General features: G+C 39.9%; 1 long non-coding RNA gene across 1 annotated transcript; it reads left to right on the top strand.

Annotated features, from left to right (window-relative positions):
• The first annotated feature begins 1,304 nt into the window (after positions 1-1,304).
• Positions 1,305-2,941, top strand: LOC116203154. Its single transcript, XR_004156218.1, has 2 exons — positions 1,305-1,572; positions 2,587-2,941. It is a non-coding gene; the product is annotated as an uncharacterized LOC116203154 (long non-coding RNA).
• The last annotated feature ends 4,526 nt before the right edge of the window (positions 2,942-7,467 follow it).

Genomic DNA, 7,467 nt, shown 5'->3' with positions numbered 1-7,467 from the left:
CGTCAAATTTTGCTACTGATGGTGGGTCCTTTAACAGTCTACGTAGGTCACACGTAGGCAAAAATTGACGGAAGTTATAACGGAGGTCATTTTTGAGACATTTTAGAAAACTTATGGTTTTTTCTGTTACAAAACAAAATTTATGACAAAATTGAGACATTTTACAAAATTTGGGTTCTTTTTTGTAATTTACCCAATAATAAATAATAAAAATGTACATTTTTATCTAACGGATAATAATGTTAATTCTCGAAAATGACCAAGTTCTTCGTTTAAAATTTTCGCATTTTCGTATGAACTAATTCAATTTTGAATCAATAGGCCAGAGCATTGCGTTTCACTCAAATAAATTCCACATGCATGGGCCTCATTCAAATCCATAATCTGAGTATCAAATATATATGAATACTATTGACAATGAAAGCTTTTATTTTTTTTAGTAAATAGACAATTTCGTCCCTAACTTTCGCAAGTTGTATCAATTTTATCCATGACTTATTTTTTACATAAATTTTGTCATCGATTTTGCACATTTGCATCAATTTAGTCCCTCACTTGAAGGTTACATCAATTTGGTCCTCCACTTTGCACGGTTACATCAATTTAGTCCCTGACTTTACGTAGTTACATCAGTTAGTGGTATAGTTGCATCAATTTGGTCCTTTTTTGGGGTGGATGCATTGATCTGATCCCAATATGACATCAATTTGGTCTACTGTCACATCAATTTGGCTCAGCTGTTAAGTTTTAATGGTTACGGTGTTAAACGGTGGAAAACGTTGCATCAATTTGGTTATCGTGCAACAGCAAATTAGTCTATGCACCATTTTTTAACAGATCTAACTAAACTCCTGCCCATTTGCTACATCAATTTAGTCCTTGAACCACTTTTAACAGATCTAACTAAACTCCCGTTCATTTGCTACATCAATTTAGTCCCTGCACCATTTTTTAACACAGTGAACTGAACTCCCGCCTTCCATCCTCCTTCCCCCTACGAAACAAAGCCATCTTGTCCTACTGGATGGTTCAAAGTAGGGCCGGCAATATTTTACACGACACGATAACACGACACGGAGTTAGACGGGTTTGGATTGGACATTTTTTATAATCGATATAAACGGGTCTATTTATAATCGGTATAATCGTGTAACCCGATTATACATGATTAAATCTATTTATTTAAATGTGTTTAATCGTGTTACTATAATCATGTAACCCGTTAACCCGTTTATGTATATGAATTGACCAAAATATCCTTATATAAGCCTAACTTCCTAATTCTCTAACCTAATTTCCTTCGATCCTTCCAGTTCCACACTCCAGAGCGAATCCAGCGGCAGCCTCCACCCTCTAGCCTTTTCCCTTCCGCGCGACCTCGACCCCGACCCCGGCTCAGTCTCAGAGTCTCAAACCTCACCTGAGTCACCTCGATCGCGCAACCTCGACCCCGGCTCGACCCCGCAACACCGACTTCGACCCCGCGACCCTCAAGCCGTCGACCTTGAGCCTTCTTTCCAACCTCAGACAAAGACGACCTCACCTCGACGGCTCAACCTCAGGCGACACAAGGTTTGCAAAGCTTGTCGAAGTACTGCAGTTCATAGTCGAACCGCTTTTCCGGAATGATAAGATGGTTATGGATGGTGTATGAGGATCGATATATGTTTACCTGTTTGACCATTTGAGAATTGGTGGAGTTGAAACATCTTCATTAGTGGATCAAGTTTATTGTGTTTATTCCGGTCTAGCTTGTGAATAGGGGAATCATCAATTGAGAATTGTACTAGAAATACTTATCCTTGAATAGGAACCGGCGTGTGTTCTCATGAGAACCCATCCACATTAGCCAGTGGGAGCGGGGTTATAGTTAATAAGTTTTGCATAGATATGTTCTTATTAAAATAGATCTTTTTACTGAAGTAGGCTTATGCTCCAAATCCCACGTTTTTTAGGATATCTTCTGGTTGATCAACATGGAACAGTGGCGTTTTCTATTTTCCTTCCGTTTCTGGAGATATATACCTTTAGATTGTGTGTCATGCGGTTCAGACCTTGGCATCAGAGTCTTTTGGAAAGGAAAGCAAAGGGTGTTGCTAGAAAAGGATTATGATATTTAGCTGGAATCAAACTGTATGTAATGTTTTCGTGGAACTTAAACAATGCGAAATTCACCGATGCAAAATAATGGTGTTGGTGGGCTCCTTTGTATAACCGACTCTTAAGAAGCATGATGCTTGTGTACTCTATTGTGGTCGAGTATTAGGAACCTCTTGGTGCTTTCATAAATAGATAGTTTCAATACTCCACATGACAAAGCCTTGACTCAAAGGTATAATATGCTATGCTTGAATATGTCTCTGTCCAGTTGTGGAATGCTATCAGGAGCTCTTTGTTCATCTCAGCTCTTTGTTCGAACTTGGGTTCTTGCAAGATCATGTAATTAGGGAAGATTCATGCCGATATAGTTAGTTGGGAGTATTTAGTAAATTGAGCTTATGAGTTGTTTCAAGTTCTTGCTTTCAATGAATATTACGAATTCTTGCATTATTTTTAATTTTCTGGAATTGGTGTTTTTGTTGACAGTTCATAAATGGTTGTGGATTTTCTGAAATTTTCGAGAGGCCTCATATATTGTCCTCTACCGAAGATGCTGCAGTCGGTTTATGAGTTTTGTGGTCTCGGACTTGCACACGTACTACTCCGAGAACATGAACTTGGTGAAGTGCTTGTCCACTGCGAAGCATAGGCACAATGTTCTTCTTGTTGCTGGCGATGTAGCGGAGACGTATAAGAACTTTGTCAATTGTAAGGGATACCAGTTTCCTTTATCATTTACTTTTGTTGCTACTCCGAATTCAGCAATGTTAGTGAATTGTCCTTCTATAATTCTATTGAATGAAAGATTGGTGCCCAGATTATGTAAATCTTGATTCTTTTTTCTTCTTAGTTATTTTTGGATAAACGGGTTGATTGGGTAAACGTGTCCGGGTAAACGGGTTCATCGGATAAACAGGTCAACTAACGTGTCTGGGTAACCGGGTTAATCGGATAAACATATCGTGTTAACGTGTCCGGATAACGGTTATAATCGTGTCGTGTATACGTGTACCTATTATGACACGTTTTGATAAACAAGTTTAAACGTGTCGTGTACGGGTTGACACGGCTATAACCGTGTTGTGTTCGTGTATGTGAAACTTGACCCGTTTAATAATCGTGTCGTGTATGGGTTATGACTTCGATTACACGAACCCGTTTAGACACGACATGTATAAACACGACACGACATAAATTGCCACCCTAGTTCAAAGCAAATGGATTGCAAATGGAATGAAAGAAAAAACTTACCAAAATGAAATGGAATTAGAGAAATGAATATATTATTATTATAGACAAAAATGGCTACACAAAAGGCTACACAAAAGGTACAAACTGAGGCAAAACAACAACCCATCTGCTACACAAAAATGGCTAGTTTGCCAAAAATGCCTACACAAAAGGTACAAAAAGAGGCAATATTTTTGGCAATGTAACATGTATCCAACCCAAGATGATGAGCTTCTGCAAAAGGTACAACAGCAATTTGGAACAACCCAAAATGACGAGCTTCTGCAATCTGCAGTTCAGGTAGGTGGAGGTCCCCTTGGTTAGAAATATGCTGCAAACCTAGCAACAGTTCCAGAACTTGCAGCTTCCATGGTATGTGTTGTGATGGGAGTGTAATGGGGCCTAATTGAAGGGGGCTTCACTGGAGGTGGCCTAACTGGAGGTGGCCTCACTGGAGGGGCTGTCATTGGTTAGAAAAAGGAGGCCTCAGCAAATATTGGCATCTGATGAACCTATACATGATATTAAGGAGAGTGAAATAATTCGCAGCATTTATAAAAATTCAAATGTACAAATGAAAGCAAAAGTACCTGTGATGGCTGTGCATCAGATAAACCAAACTGAGATGGCTGTGATGGTTGGGGTGGAGCAGATTCTTGTGATATATTCATTTCTTCTGCCGTATCTTCCATACTCTCATTCATTTCCACTTGAACATTCAGATTCTCTGCTTCAGCTAGCCTAGAGCCACTCGGAGCATCACCTGAAGTAGAAGCACCATGCCTGTCCTTTTTCCCCTTAGCAACTGGTTGTCCAGTACATTTTCTCTTGGTGTGCCCCATTTCTCCATACCTGCAACACCTTGAATCATTCAACTGTCTCTTTAACTTGTAAGGGTTAGCCTTATCCTCTGGAGCCTTCTTCCGCTGCTTCTTGGATCTTCCTGGTTGTCTCTTCATCTTTGGAGGAAGGATAGGGTCATCATGAGTCCTCTCCTAGTAATCTTGGCCACTGATAGGATGTATGAAGGGTTCATAAGCTTTATGTGTGACCTTTTTCCTTAAGAGAGGATTCACAAACTCCTCTGGCCTCTAGCTATTATACAGCATAGCAGCAATGGCATGCTTGCATGGTATGCCAGTCAAGTTCCATACTCTACAAGAACAACTATGCGCCCTCATATCAATAGCATACTTAAGGAATGGTGGGTATGTTACCTCAAACTGTGACATGTGAGGATCCCTTGCCCATAATGGAACCCAGCCATTAGAGTCCTTCCCGTGTTCCTCTAACCTTGCCAGAACTTTAGAGCAGAGAAATCCATTGTATCTGGCCAATAAAATCTGGCATCTTATCTTTTTCCTTATGATGTACTCTCTCACCCCTTCAACCAAGGTTAGTATAGGTTTACTTCTCACTTTTAACAGTTCTTTGTTGAATTACTCACACATATTGCTGGTTAGTGCATCATTCTTATAGACAGTATCAAAAGCTGACATTGACCATCTGCTTGGATCAATTGTCCATAGATACTATGCAACTATTTGGTTGATCCTTCGAAGAGCATTCATGCACTGCGTGAACCTTTGTGGAGTTGTTGCTTTGGCACAATTCCAGAATGCTCTCCGCAATTCACCACCATTGCACTTAGTATGCTTGGTCAGGTTTGCCCAGATATGCTTGCTGCAAAATCTGTGGGGTGCACCATCACATACTTCTTTGATTGTAGCATCCAACCCCTGCAATGTTCAAAAAGACAATCAATACACAATTTTAAAGGATGTAGCTGATGCAACAATGCAATACACAATCATTGAACTCACCTTTTGCATGTTAGAGATGAAAGTATATTTCTTCTCTATTGGATCTCTCACATCAGAGATGAGATTCTGAAGAAACCATTTCCAACTTTCAGTGCACTCCACTTCAACTACAGCATATACAATGACAAAAAATGAATGGTTTCTATCCTGGCTTACTGCTGAAAGAAGTTGGCCACCATAATAACCATTTAGGAAATATCCATCTAACCCAATGATGGGTCTTCAGCCTTCTTGGAAGCCCCTCTTACATGCTTCTAAGCAAATGTATACCCTCTCAAACTCATGTGTCTCTGGTTAGACTTGCAATAATATAGTTGAACTAGGGTTGGATCTTAAAATCTCGCGGGCATAATCTCTCAGCATTGCATACTGCTCCCTTTCTTCACATTCACACTTTTGTTTGGCCAGCTTGATGGCCCTAAAAACCATTGCATCATGTAACTTCACCTGGTAAGTGTGAACGAAGAACTCAAATACCTGCTGTGCAGACATGTTTGTCTGGGTCCTCAACTTGGGAATTAACTTCTCTGCAACCCACTCCCTTGTTGCCAGCTTGTTCTCGATCCTTATTCCACAAGTGTGCTTTGGATCATATGTCATTACTTGATAGGTGTTTGTCTTTTTATTCAAAACACAATATATTTTCCATTGGCAGCTATGGTCCCCCCTCTTCTCAATACAGTATGCCCTCACTTTTGCCATATCATTTTTCATAAAATTAACTTCCCTCCCCACTACAATGTTGGTGTTTCTCAAAGCCATCTTGAAGACATCAAGATTTTCAAACTCCATTCTAACAGTAATTTCCTCAATTCGATTGTTTTCAGCATTGTACATTGGAAACTTATCATTTTCCTCATCTAAATCTCCAGCCAATGACTCCAGTTCTTCACTTTTATAGCCATCAGATAGCCTGTCATCCATTGTTGGTGTCTCCTCAACATCATCACCTACATTTGCTGGTGGACTTCTAGGAGATGCAGGAGATACAGGTATTGTATCATCATGATCACCTGCAACATCTGTTTGTATTGTCATCTTAAACCTGTCCTTGCTTTTGTAACTTGGCCTCTTGTGTTTTGAGACCTCTTGGACTTTCTCTTTACCCTTCTCCTTCTGCTTTCTCTTCTTCACAGCAACAGACTTCTTCCTAGTTCTTACTTGCCTTGCTTCTACAGTAGCATTGGCACATTGCATCTCCTCAAGACCAGGCTGAATGGACGGGTCAAACTCCATATCATCATCTTCCTCATCCCAGTCCCTTACTTCAGGCACCATCCTTTCCATCTCCTCTTCTTGTCTCCTATTCTCTGTAGCTTTTTGTTCCATCCTTTCAATCTCTTCCTGTTTCCTCTTCTCTGCAGCTTCTTGTTCCATCATTCCAATCTCTTCTTGCTTTCTCTTCAGTTCAGCTTCTTGCTCCCTTCTTTCAGCCTCAACCCTCTCCAACTCCCTAATCTCCTCTTCATTGAGTTCTAAAGGATCATCCACTTGGCTATGCTCATAGTACAAGTGGAGTTCAGTCTGATCTCGCAAGAAACTGATCAAGTATCTAGCATCAAGGTCAGATTTGAAATTGTTTATGGCCAAATCAAATGTCTTAAATGTAGGATCCCTGTAATGGCAGCTAGTTGGTACAGTTCTATACATCAAGCAACAAATCATAGACCCCAACTACTGTAATTGTATTTAAATCTACATTTCTTATGATATCTACATCACTACCCTCATAACCCACCTTGGGTTCCCCAACAAACTTTCCTCCATGATGCAGATAAACATCAACTATTTTCCACAGCTGTAAACTGTAGAGAGAACAAATTCAAATTTGTAAACCCTAAAAAAACAAAGATTTTCTTGTGTTCTCAGAAAGCCATTGTGAAAAGAAATCATTTTTAACATGTACAAACACCACATACACCAGGACATGCAAATTTCACCACATTACAGCATGATTAACCCACCAAAATATCATCTTTATGAAATGTACATACCTAGCAATGTCAAAACATGAACCTAAATCTTGATAGACCAACAACACTTTAGGAAGTATGTGCGTTGATGATCAAAACCCCTAAAAACTCTATTCATTTTAAAACCCACATTTCACCGAAAACACAGACAATGAAAGTTACCTTGGTATATAGACAAACTTGTGGTTATCGTCTTCCATAGTGCTCGTTTGAGCATTCTCTTGATGATCACCTCACTAGAACTTGGAGAGGATGCGCTTCGTACTTGAAGAAAGACAATGCACAGAGAGAGAGAGAGAGAGAGAGAGAGAGAGAGCAAAGGAAGAAGATGAAACGTCTTC

Source organism: Punica granatum, chromosome 4, assembly GCF_007655135.1.
Source record: "Punica granatum isolate Tunisia-2019 chromosome 4, ASM765513v2, whole genome shotgun sequence".
In the NCBI taxonomy this organism is placed as follows: Eukaryota; Viridiplantae; Streptophyta; class Magnoliopsida; order Myrtales; family Lythraceae; genus Punica; species Punica granatum.
This window is presented reverse-complemented; position numbering and strand designations above follow the sequence as displayed.